Source organism: Macadamia integrifolia, unplaced genomic scaffold, assembly GCF_013358625.1.
Source record: "Macadamia integrifolia cultivar HAES 741 unplaced genomic scaffold, SCU_Mint_v3 scaffold3101, whole genome shotgun sequence".
Lineage (NCBI taxonomy): Eukaryota > Viridiplantae > Streptophyta > Magnoliopsida > Proteales > Proteaceae > Macadamia > Macadamia integrifolia.
Genome location: NW_024869206.1, coordinates 17,659 through 30,996, shown reverse-complemented (window position 1 = coordinate 30,996; position 13,338 = coordinate 17,659). Strand labels below are relative to the sequence as shown.

At 40.5% G+C, this 13,338-nt stretch overlaps 1 non-coding gene across 1 annotated transcript; it reads right to left on the bottom strand.

Moving 5' to 3' along the window:
* Window positions 1–229: 229 nt before the first annotated feature.
* Window positions 230–336, bottom strand: LOC122067765. The gene has a single exon (XR_006136871.1). It is a non-coding gene; the product is annotated as a small nucleolar RNA R71 (small nucleolar RNA).
* Window positions 337–13,338: the final 13,002 nt, after the last annotated feature.

Here is a 13,338-nt window from a genome sequence, read left to right as displayed (position 1 = left end):
GTTGACCTCTGAGGATGCATACCTATTTCTAAGGGAATTTGAAGAGGTATGTGTTCTAATTAAGATCCAACAGCTTTCTAATGATGTTGTTAAGCTTAGGTTTATCACTTTTGCATTGAAAGACCAAGCTAAGAAGTGGTTGTATGGGTTACCCACAAATTCCATAACCTCATAGGAACAGTTCACAGTTGTCTTCCTTAAGAAGTTTTTCCCAACTCATAAGACCAATAAGCTTAGAAGTGATATCCTTCAGTTTAGGCAAAAGCCTAGTGAGTCATTTTCTAAACTTATGGAGAGATTCAAGGATCTACTCCAAGAATGCCCTCACCATAGCCTAGACCTATGGCATTTATGTCAAATAATTTATGAGAGTATTGATTACCCAACTAAACAAATGATAGAGTCTATGTACCCTGAGGAATTCACATCCTTTATAGATAAAGGAAAGGCATGAGAATTCTTACTTGACTTAGCTGACAAAACCCGTGAGCGAAAATCAACCCAAGAGAGTGAAAGAACCATAGGAGGAAAATGATATTTTGTGGATGGGATAGTAGCCAAGGAAGCCCATTTGGATAGTCGAATCAAGAGAATTGAGGCTATTGTTCCTAGAGAGCCATCATCAGTCAATTTGGTTAAGATTTTTGCTTGGTGCCAATCCCCTGGACATCTCATAGAAGAATGCCCCAACACCTCTGGGGGCATTGCTAATGATAGTGTTAATGCCTTATACCAGAATAATCCATATAGTAATACCTGCAATCCAGGATGGAGAAATCACCCAAATTTATCTTGGAATCAGGGCAACCAAGTAGGGCCTTCCAATTTTCATAATCAAGGTCAACCTGGACTCCAAAGGCCTCTCTTTGCACAACAATCTTTTTTCCAAAATACTTTTCCTAAGTCAAATGTAGGACCTCAGGATAGTTTTCCTAGGGCCCCTCTCCTATCATCTTATCAACAACCCCCTGGGTTTACCAACACTGGAGAGGCAAGTAGAATAAGTGACTTAGAAAAAAATATGGCCTTCCTCATGACAAGCCATCAAAATCTTATGAAAGAACTCACTCAAGTTGTCTCAATTATGCGTGAGAGGGAGAAAGGAACTTCACCCATTCAACCAGAGCCTAACCCTAGGCATCATCAGCTTGTTAGTTCACAAACATTAACTAATGCCCCACTGAATATAGTACAAGGCCAGACCCAACAAGGGCCCTCTAACCAATGTAATGTTGTTTATGCCCTTAGGAGTGGTAGAGAGTACCAATAGAGTGTTCCTAAATCTTCCTCATCTATTACTTATGTTAACTCTCCTTCAGTTGAGGACACAAGTGTGACTCTTGTTTCAGGTTCGTCTGATGAATCTAAAGATTTTTCTGAAACTAAAGATGATTTGGTTGAGGAAACAAAAAATGATTCTTTTTAACAGGGGAAAATCCCTAAGAGTCCTTATGTTCATTCTATCCCATTTTCTAATCGCTTGGTAAACAGAAGGAAGACTGAGTCAGAAGATCCTACTGTCGGACCATTGAGTACTGAAGCCCGATACCCTTTTATGGTAAAGTACGGTGCTCCTTTAGAACCTCCTTATGTTCCTCCTCCTACTCCAGTCTGTAAACCTCCTCCATCTGTTCAGATGCCTTCTCCTATACTCCCTCCTTGTTGCATGTATACTCCAGGATCTTCTTCCACTATTCCTTTACAGAATTTCCCTGGTCTTGCAGACTATGGTCCTGATTCTTACCTTAAACGTATCCTTGCTTCTCAACAGCATACTCAAGGCACTATTGGACGGCATCCTCAATTGCTCTAATCCCTTAAAGCTGAGATGGATCAAGTCCATAATGAACTTGCTGGTATTGCTTCTACTACTGCTGATACAGCCCAAGCTTTTGCCCTTATTGGACAGAAAGAGAAACATCTTAAGTTTCTTGAGGCCCAATTACATAGTTTACAACAAGCTCCACCCCAAGCAGCAACATCAAGTAGACAACAACCTTTACCTCTGGCAGTTCCAAGTATTTCATCTCAAGATCCTTTTTCCATCTATACTACCCCGGCTCCTCCAGTAGTTGCTTCTTCCAGATCCTTCCCGCTTGAAGAACTGAAAGCACTGCAATGTCAACAACGCAACTTGAAGAATAGTGCTCCTAGGCAAGAGCCCAGAAAATTACCTTTGGAAAACCCTTTTCCTCCGCCCTTTCAGCCTTATCCCATGACTGTAACCTACCCTGCACCATCACCTCCTATCCCTACCTGTCCATCCCCTTCACCCTCACCTCCTAGAACTAAATCCAAACATCCTCCCATAGGTGCCATAACCCCTTCTGGCAATGATATGTTATCTGACCTTCTCACCACCTTAGCTCTACATGACCCTAAACCTCTTCCCTCTTTGATGAATACAGGTCCAGATCAACCTCCAGTCCCTTATCCTGCACCTCCGTATGTTGATGAAATGGATGGTGATCGGGATGACCCTATGGTTCATAGTCCTGAAATTCCTCAACCTCCTCCTGGTCCAACATATGCTCCTTTTCAAAACCAAGACCCCAAACAGTTCTTTACCTTGGATGATGTCCCTGTTTCCAAGTGGGCTTCCAAGTTTACTGACTTTCATGCCTGGATCAATGCTGAACTCCTTCAAGAAGGTGCTACCTTCGTCAGTGTTCTGACTAAGTTTGTTGCTCGACTACAAGGCAAACTCAGAGAATGGTATTTAGCCCTTGGTGGTTATAGACAATTACAACATGTTCAACTCCCTGAAGGCCACTTCATCACAGTTCTATATCAAGAATTTCTTGGTCCTATCTCAAATGATATTACAAAAGCTCGAGAGGAATTTTTACAGTTGAGATGTTGTTCCCTTGCTCGTCCAGATCTTGACAGACACTTCTCTCGCATGACAGACAGATTCCATAAAATTGACGGCCTTGATGATGAAAACCTCAAGCAAATCTTTTTGAACTCACTGCCAGACCCTCTTGGAGCTGATACTCTTCAGTTTCTGAGAAATCAGAATATCTCCCTGGCATCTTGCAGTATTGGTTCTCTATACAGTTTTGCTCTCACAGCTCTTGACAAGCTTTGTAATGTCAAGAAAATCTGGAAAGAATTACAATCAAAATCTGACAAGGTCTCTTCTGCCTGTGATACTTCTTGGATGAAGATCAAGTGTAAAGGCTCTGATCGCTCTTGTGACTGTACTACAAAAAATCCTTTTCATCATAAGAAGTTCTCTCCCTTCTCAAAGAAGCATAAGAACAGGTTTCCTTTTAAGCCTTCTAGTTTAAACGGTTTAAACCTCAATGGAAATACCTCCACAAGAAACAGTTTCGAGGAAAGAACAAGTCTACATCTTGCTTTATTTGTAGAAAAAATGGACACTTTGCAAAGAACTATCCTAATATTCGCAAGAAAGAGAAAGTTCTTCATATGCTTGCTTCACTCTATCATGATGATCTACAAGATGCTGATCTTGAGTCCCTGTACTCTCTGGATGCAAATCCTACTAATCTCTCTTTGTTTGCAATTGACTACCCTGATGATACTACTACAGATCCAACTTATCTCTCAGACTCAGACCCAGAGTTCTCTCTCTCCGAGTCCGAGGAATCTGACCCCCTCTACCAGGTTATTCCTTTCCTTCCTCAAAGTCAACCACTTCTTCCCTGTCAATCTGTAACATTACCCCATGCTGCAGTAACCTTAATCCCTGAACCTTATGCTAAACCAGTCCGTCTAATAGCTTTCCTTGACACAGGTGCAGCTACAACCATTTTGTCCCCCAAAGTTCTCCCAGACCACTTCTGGAAATCTCAAGAACCCCCTCTTCCGTTCTTAGCAGCCAACGGTGAAACCTTCTATATCACCCTTATCACCAAACAACCCATTAAAGTTCAACTTCTTCCAACCCTTTCGTTTACCCATGTTATGTTAGGTTCCCACTGCCATGGTAAAGATCTCATTATAGGCTTCGATGTTCTTAGTCATCTTCCCCTTAAATGGACACCCCATGGTCTTGTGTATAAACAACAAGTTCTCCCTTGGTCCCCTTTTTCTAACTTATTTCTTGCAGGAACAGGTCCTACTCTGTTTGATGAGTTTAAAGGAAAACTTCTACAGACTTCTTGTGCAGACTCTCATACTGAATTCTTGACAAAATGTACTCATCCTCTCTGGCAGAATTCCAACTTCTTCATCTCCTTACCTTTTAAGAAGAATGAAGATGTGAATCCAACAAAGGCTAGTCATCCTGGCATGAATCCAGAACATTTAGCCCTTGCAGTACAAGAACTTCAACAACTCCAGGCTCAAGGATTGTTAGAACCTACTGTGTCCCCATGGGCATGTCAAGTGTTCTATGTGAACAAATGAACAGAACAGATCCGTGGTAAGATGAGACTGGTGATAAATTATCGGCCTCTGAATTTTTTCTTGGCTGATGATAAGTTCCCCCTACCAACTCACCCGGCACTGTTACTTCAGTTAGCCTCTGCAACTGTCTTCTCCAAGTTTGATCTTAAAGTAGGATTTTGGCAACTTGGGATTGTTCCTGAAGATAGACCTAGGACAGCTTTCTGTGTCCCTGGACATCACTTACAGTGGACAGTTATGCCGTTTGGATTAAAGACGGCTCCATCAATATTTCAGCTTGCCATGATGCAGATTTTTGCTCCTATTCAGGATCGTGCCCTGATATATATTGATGATATTCTTCTGTTTTCTTCTACACAGGCTGAACATCTTTTCCTTCTCCATCACTTCCATCAGATTGTTCAAGACTATGGAATCATGCTTTCCCCAAAGAAAATGCAACTTGGTGTTTCTACCATTGATTTTCTTGGTGTTACTATTACCAAAGGAACATATGAACTTCAACCTCATATTGCTACATCTCTACAGCAATTTCCTGATGGTCCCCTGACAAAAAATCAGGTCCAACAATTCCTTGGTATTGTCAACTACATGACAGAGTTTCTTCCTCAACAAATCAGACATACGTCTGTGCTCCATCAACTCCTGAGAAAGAAAGCTCCTCCTTGGTCTTCTGAACACTCAGCAGCCATTCAAGCTCTGAAACAGCTATCTAAAACCCTCCCCTGTTTATAGATTCCTTCTGATGGGCGTCGCATTCTTCAAACTGATGCTAGTGATACTCATTGGGGTGCAGTTTTACTTGAAGAAGCTCCTGATTCCAAAAGAACCATCTGTGGTTATAAGAGTGGCTCATTTAAACCATATGAAGCTCACTATCATTCTACGTTTAAGGAAATTCTTGCAGTCAGACGTGGAATTGAAAAGTTCCAGTTTCATCTCATTGGACACAAATTCCTCATAGAACTGGATATGTCAAGTTTTCCTCGCATGCTTGAGTTCCGACAACGCACTCTTCCAAATGATCAACTTCTTTGATGGGCTCAATGGTTCTCAAAATGGTCCTTTGACATCAAACACATAAAAGGAAAAGAGAATGTTTTGGCATATTTCCTTTCTCGACTTACCTCTACCTCTCCCTTTTCTGTAATCCCAATCCTTTATCCTTTAACCCCCGGTGCTCTTCCTCATCTTCTTCTCAACCTCAGCTTCCTCCTGAAATCCTTCATACCTTAACCTAAAAAGCAGTTCTTACTTATAGTACCCTTACAACTCTTCAATTGTTAGAAATTGCCGTTCGTCGTGAAGGTCTATTTCTTGCTGGTTCTACCTTTCATCTAGACTTCCCCTATCTTACAGTTTTTACCTTTACCTCCTTCCATGACCTACAAGAATTACCTCCTATCTTTAAGTGTATCTTCTGGCACTTATACACGGCCTACTCCATAGCATTGTGTTTTCCCCTTCAAGCCATCCAATTCATGTGTATGCGTTAGTGTTCACCTATCAATCCACATCGACCAAACCTGACCATCTTCCAGTTTCTCCTGCTCTTTGCTCCCATAGAAACCTGGTTTCATCTTTTCACCTCTCTACTCCCACAGATCGATCCCCCTGATCCGACTATGCATTACATTACTATCCTGTTCCATAGACCACCAGCCATCCTCCAAACAAATGACCCTCCTGATCTACACCCATGCCATTACATTCATTACACAACAAATTACCATGTGTTTGGAATAAAGCCCTATGCACTCTTCACCACCAGAAGACAGCATCGTTCAGAATGGCTTCATCTTCTTCATACTATGTGCACAGTGAATGATACCCAACCTCACCAAGTTCCGGCTCCCCTTCTTCATACTGTTGATATAGCCTGGGAATTACATCAGCATGGTCAGCTTCCTTGTCCTCGCATTGCTACCCTCATGGAAGCCTATCATGATTGGCTTATAGATAAAGCTACTTTCTTCCCAGTCAGCAGTTCGTCTAATTCTGATGAATAAGTGTGAAGTATGTATTATGTGTGTATTGTCTTGAAGTGTGTAAAGTATGTATGTATGTTTGTATGTTTGTATGACGACACTCTCGAGTATATATTATGTATGTATGCCGATACCCTCGACATACGGTCCCACGTCATGTGAAGTCCATGTGAAGGCCTCATGTCCCTGGTCCCACATGTCTTGTAAGATTGGCTATTTAAAGCCCAGAATTAATGAATTATGGGCAGAGCCCGGTTTGGTGTGTACATCATGAGAGAAATGGTATCAGAGCCAGTTCAGTTCTAATTCTCCGGCTAAGGTCCTTCTACCGGCAACCTTCTCAGTTCGGTTTGAACCTCTGCTAGTTAAAGAGACGGTCTAGGACACGCCCTATTGCAGGTTACTTCTTGGTTCTGATTTTCTGGTGTCGAAAAAAGACCCTGTGAGCGATGGGTTTGTCAGGCCCAAGAGAGGCCGTTTTTATACCCTGTAACGGCTCAGGTTGCTCCGCCTCTGAGAAGTATATCCAAGAGGGTCCTGATCAGCCTCGACTAGTCATCTTTTCATCTATCTGAGTTTCACCGGTGAGTTATGCTGTTCGGTTATTGGACTTGCTGCCGACTTGCTGTTTTTGTTCTGTTATGTCTCCTTCCTGACGTTCAACCTCTTCTCGAAGCTCTGCTTCGTCTTCTCCTTCTTCTTCCCGATCTTCTTCTTTCTCTTCTATAGATTCTCTGTATGAGTTTGACTACTTACCTGAAGAGCAGATCATACCTGAGACTCCGTCTCCTCTGTTGAACCCCTATACTATCTTTCCAAAGACAAAATCCTCTTCTTCTTCCTGGAAGGCTCTTATTGCTCCTCGGAAGAAAACCCCACCTCTGAAAGAGCTGGTTCAGGCCTCTCGTTGTGATCAATATCACATCCCTGCCACCGATAAAGAACAGTTGTTTACCTTAGAGATTCCATCTACCCTTATTCCTCAGTGGAAAAATCAGGGTTACACTCATCTCCATTTTGGTGCGATTAAGTTCGCTCTTTCTTTTCATGGCAGAAAAGGTCTTCCCGTGGCTTCCCGGATCGCCCTTCTTGACAATCGCTTTTTGCGGTATGAACGTGCCGTGATTGCCACTGTTCAGACCACCCTGAATGCAGGAACCATATTCCTCACTCTCTACCCTAATTTCAATATAGCCTTAGCAGATCCCCATCTTCCCTCTGCTTTGAAGTTCCAGATCCAAATTTCTGGTACTCCCCAGACTACTACGGCTTTGGCAGGAACTCTCCACTACCAAATGGCTTATCGATTACAAAATCATGCCTATGACCTAACCAAAGGCCAGCAAGAGGATGCTCTCTTCCTCTCTGTGGATTCTGATCATGTTCCAAGCCTTACCCATGTACCCAGACAATTACCCCGAGATGAACTCCTTCATCTCCTTCCCTCTTCCTGGGTTACGGCTTATGAACAACAAATGGCTACTAGCCAACCTGCTCCGATAGAGCCTCTTCAGTCTACTGATCCTTAGTACATCACTCACCCTTTTGGTGAGGTTAAAATCCATTTTCTGACTCCTTCCGTACAACCTTTACCTTCTCCTTTTCCTACTCAGTTTACAGGAATGATTCAAGCCCCTAAAATTCCTGTTAAATCTTTTGATGCTCAAGGTAACCCGGTGTACTATTTCTCTGATCCAGTCACTGGTCATAAATATTTTGACCTTTGTGATTGTGATGACTGTCTCCAGGACTCCGATGATGATTATTCCTTTCCTCCCAAACGAAAGTCTTCCCAGACTATTCTACGGGAACGATATGAGTCAGGAGATCCTACTGTCGGACCATTGAGTACTGAAGCCCGATACCCTTTTATGGTAAAGTACGGTGCTCTCTTTTGGATGCCATATCCCAGATCCCCACCTATGCAAAGGTACTGAAAGATTTGTGTACTCACAAATGTATCACTAATGTGCCCAAAAAGGCGTTCTTGACAGGTAACATTAGTTCCATAATTACTCAGCCTATAGCAGCCAAGTATAAGGATTCAGGGAGCCCTACCATATCTTGTGTCATAGGCAACATCTACAATGAGAATGCCTTACTTGACCTTGGCGCAAGTGTGAATCTTTTATCTTACCATGTGTACAAGCAACTTGGATTGGGAGAATTGAAAGCCACTGAAACTACTCTTCAGTTGGCAGATAGGTCTGTTAAAATTCCTAGAGGAATGGTTGAGGATGTCTTATTAAAGGTGCGAGAATTTATTTTTCCTGTTGATTTCATTGTGTTAGATACCAAGCCCTTCTCAAACAAGGAAGAGATCCCAATAATTCTAGGAAGACCATTCTTGGCCACCAGTAATACATTAATCAACTGCCGGAATGGTTTCTTAAGATTATCTTTTGGTAACTAAACTATTGATTTTAACATGTTTAGGATAGGCAAGCAACCACATAGGGAAGAAGAGATTAATATGATTGAGGATTTTTTAGATTTTTCTGATGATTTAATTACCAACTTTGATATTAATTTTGATTCAGAATTCCAAGAGTGTATGGATGAGTTGGATGATGATAGTGAAAATTTCTTTTCAAAAGTCTTGAGTCTTCACACACCTGTGGAGCCCTTAGGACCCCTTTTCAATTCCATTCCCAAACCTTCCAGAGTTGAGCCCCCTAAACTAGATCTTAAGGAGTTGTCATCTAATTTGAGGTATGCTTTCCTAAGGCCTGACTAGACTCTTCCTGTAATAATTTCTTCAAATTTGACTTCTAGCTAGGAAGAGGAGTTACTTAAAGTGTTAAAAAATAATAAGGAAGCCCTAGGTTGGACCATGGCTGATATCAAGGGTATAAGCCCTTCTATTGTATAACATCATATACATCTTATGGATGATTCCAAATCATCCACGGAACCCCAAAGAAGAGCTAACCCAGTGATGATGGAAGCAATTAAGAAAGAGATCCTAAAGTGTTTGGATCATAGAATAATTTATCCTATTTCTGACAGCCAATGGGTAAGCCCAATTCATGTAGTGCCTAAGAAGTCTGGTGTGACTACAGTTCCTAATGCCAATAATGAACTAATTCCAACTCATGTCTAATCTAGGTGGAGAGTGCATAGACTATAGGAAACTTAATGTTGCAACCTGAAAGGACCACTTCCCATTGCCATTCATTGACTAGATGTTAGAGAGGTTAGATGGACATGAATACTAATGTTTTCTTGATGGATATTCTGGCTATAACCAGATCCCAATTGCTTTAGAAGACCAACATAAAACCACTTTTACATGCCCATATGGAACATTTGCTTACAGGTGTATGCCCTTTGGGCTTTGCAATGCCCTTGCTACGTTCCAACGATGCATGATGAGCATATTTTCTGACATGGTAGAAAAATTCTTAGAAGTATTTATGGATGACTTTTCAATTCATGGGAATTCCTATTCTGAATGTCTTCAGCATCCTTCTGTAGTTTTGAAAATGTGCATATCTAAGAATTTGATTTTGAATTGGGAGAAATGTCATTTCATGGTTAAATCTGGTATTGTTTTAGGCCATGTAATATCCAAGGAGGGAATTAAGGTAGATAGAGCCAAAGTGGATTTAATTGATAATTTACCACCTCCTCAATCTGTTAAGGACGTCTGATCTTTTCTAGGGCATGCGGGCTTCTACAGAAGGTTTATTAAGAACTTTAGTCAATTATCCTGACCTCTCACTTCATTACTTGCCAAAGATCAAACTTTTGAGTTTTCTAAAGAGTGCCTAGAATCCTTCAAACAACTTAAGAAAGAGTTGACCAATGTACCCATTGTTCAACCACCTGTTTAGATTGAACCTTTTGAACTGATGTGTGATGCTTTGAATTTTGTCATAGGAGCGATTTTGGGTCAAAGGATTAATAAGTTACCCACTGTCATTTATTATGCTAGTAGGACCTTAAATGATGCACAACTCAATTATACAGCCACTGAAAAAGAATTTTTAACGGTTGTGTTTGCATTAGAAAAATTTTGATCTTACCTAGTTGGTTCACATGTGGTGGTATATACTGATCATTCTGCTCTCAGATACTTAGTCCAGAAGAAGGATGCCAAAACCCGTCTCATTAGGTGGGTTTTACTTTTCCAAGAGTTTGATTTAGAAATTAGGGATAAAAAAGGAGTTGAAAACCTAATTGCAAACCATTTATCCCCGCTTCCCAATTCCTTGACTGTCGATTCTCCAGTTAATGAGAACTTTCCAGATGAATAGTTATTTGCAGTGCCCAGTGAACCATGGTTTGCTGACATTGTCAACTTCTTAGTTTCAAGTGTGACTCCGGATCACTAGTCCACCCAAGATAAGTATATGTTTCATTCCCAAGTTAAGCACTTTTGCTGGGATGATCCTTATTTGTTTAAGATATGTCCGGATCAGATTATCTGACGATGTGTTCCTGATCATGAGCAACATTCTATTATATCTTTTTATCATGATCATGCATGTAGTGGACACTTTGGACCTAAGAAGACTGCCGCAAAGGTTCTCCAACACGGATTTTATTGGCCCACTCTTTTTAGAGATGCTTTTGATTTTTACAAGGCTTGTCCCGCCTGTCAGTCTTTTGGCCGTATCAATAAGAGGAATATGATGCCCCTCAACCCTATTTTGGTAGTTGAGATCTTTGATGTATGGGGCATCGATTTTATGAGACCATTCCCTAATTCCTTTGGGAATTTGTACATACTTTTGACCATTGATTATGTTTCTAAATGGATAGAGGCCATACTTGGTAAAACTAATGACCACAAAATAGTGGTCCAGTTTCTAAAAGAGAACATTTTTTTCCATTTTGGTGCACCACGTGCAATAATTAGTGATAGGGGCACTCATTTTTGTAATCGACCTTTTGAGGCCTTAATGAAAAAGTATGGGATCACCCATAAGTTATCTACCCCTTATCACCCCCAAACTAGTGGCCAAGTGGAGGTGTCTAATAGGCAGATTAAACAAGCCTTGGAGAAAACTGTTAATCCCAACCGTAAGGATTGGTCTCTTGGGCTCATTGATGCCTTATGGGCCCATCGGACTGCATTCAAGACTGATCTTGGTCAGTCTCCCTACCGTTTGGTGTATGGGAAAGCTTGTCACTTACCAGTTGAGTTGGAGCATAAGGCCTTTTGGGCCATCAAGAAGCTCAACTTTGATTTGTCTGATATGAGAATTCATCGTAGGCTCCAACTATCTGAGTTGGAGGAACTTAGAATGAAGCCTATGAAAGTTCTAGGATTTACAAGGAATAGATCAAAGCTTTCCATAATAAGCACATTCTGCATAAATCTTTTGCAATTGGTGATAAGGTCTTATTGTACAACTCTCGATTGTATCTTTTTCCTGGTAAGCTTAGATCCCGATGGGATGGCCCATTTATTATCCATAATGTATATCCCCATGGGGCTGTGGAGATTTTGAATCCAGAAACAGGGGTAATTTCAAAGGTTAATGGTCAGCATTTGAAACCGTTCCTCGAGTTTCCTACTACTAGTAGTGAAGAGGTCATGATCTCCATGAACCTCTTTACACTGATGACTAACTTTTAATCAGGTATGATCCCCTTGCATTGTCTTTGTTTTTAATTCTTTCCATGCATTGAGGACATTACATGACTTAAGTGTGGGGGAGGAAAACTAGTTTCTGCTATTTTCACTTTGTTTTATTTGTTTTTCTTTTTTTTTTGAGCTTGCTAAAGGATGAAGTCCTACTTTGGCTTTTAGCTAATGATCATATCATTCGGTTGCTTGATGTATGAAAATAAAATTTTTGACTAAGGTACCCATTTTGAATGTATAAAAACCCTGTTAAAAAGAAAGAAACAAGCCTGTGTCTTAAGATGAGACTTTCTTTTGAAAAATAAGAGACCCCTGTTTTATGGTGTTGGACCATATGTAAGTCTGTGGGTCCTTATACTTTTGATTTGGAATTGAGACCTTATTTTTAATTTGGCATGGGTTGACAAATGCACAATTTTAAATGAAATGTGAAATGTGGTATAAAGAAGAATAAGAGTTGATTCCCTTGGAACTAGACAGGGCATTGTGCCTCAGGAAGCATGGTTTCTTGATCAAAATTCTTTAGGAGGAAACTTCTGAAGGAACTCTAGCATCACTATCTTTGTGGGCATATGCAAAAAGTGAAGCTACATAATAACTTGGGTGTTTGGTGTTTGCTCCACCATGTCATTCAGGCCAAAAGTAGTGGAGTAGTATAGAGTTTATTAAGCGAAAAAAAAATAAAGAAAAAAATGTGCAAATGTCATTAATGCTTAGTAATATGTTTTGGTTAAAAACACTCCAACACATTAGTTATTGGTTCCCTAATTTCATCACAAGTGGTTTTGCCTTAAGATAAGGATGTTTTGGAATAGACGAGGTGAGTTTCAAATTAAGAAATATACTAGTGCCTGGAATTGATAAAGGGTAATAAAAGTTCAAGTGTGGGGGTCCCTTGTAAGAAAAATTATCTTTGCTCTCAATCGGTATGAGCCTTATCTTAAGCCAAGGTTGGAATTTATTTATTCTGAATTTTGGGTGTATATTCATTGCAAACACCCACAAGACACAACTCATCCACTAGGGTAACTTAAGGGTTTAAAGGCTTGTTGCACATGCTAAGTGCAACCGTGATTCCTACGAAAGTGAGTTAGGCTTTTTCTTTCATTTCTTTATTTATTTATCTTGTTGGAGGACGTGCAAAAGTCAAGTATGGGGGAATTTGATGAGCACAATAATGTGTGAAATCTTAGGGATATAAGTGTATATATTGCCCCACTTTGGATAGTACAACTTTTATTTTATTATTATTATTTTTTTTGTTTCTAAGTCTACAAGAGAAAGTGCTTAAAGTGAATCAAGAACCAGTCTAAAGGTGGGACCCACTCATTGGTACCACATCCTCTCTCCTACAAAATTCTGAAGATTTTTTTCGTT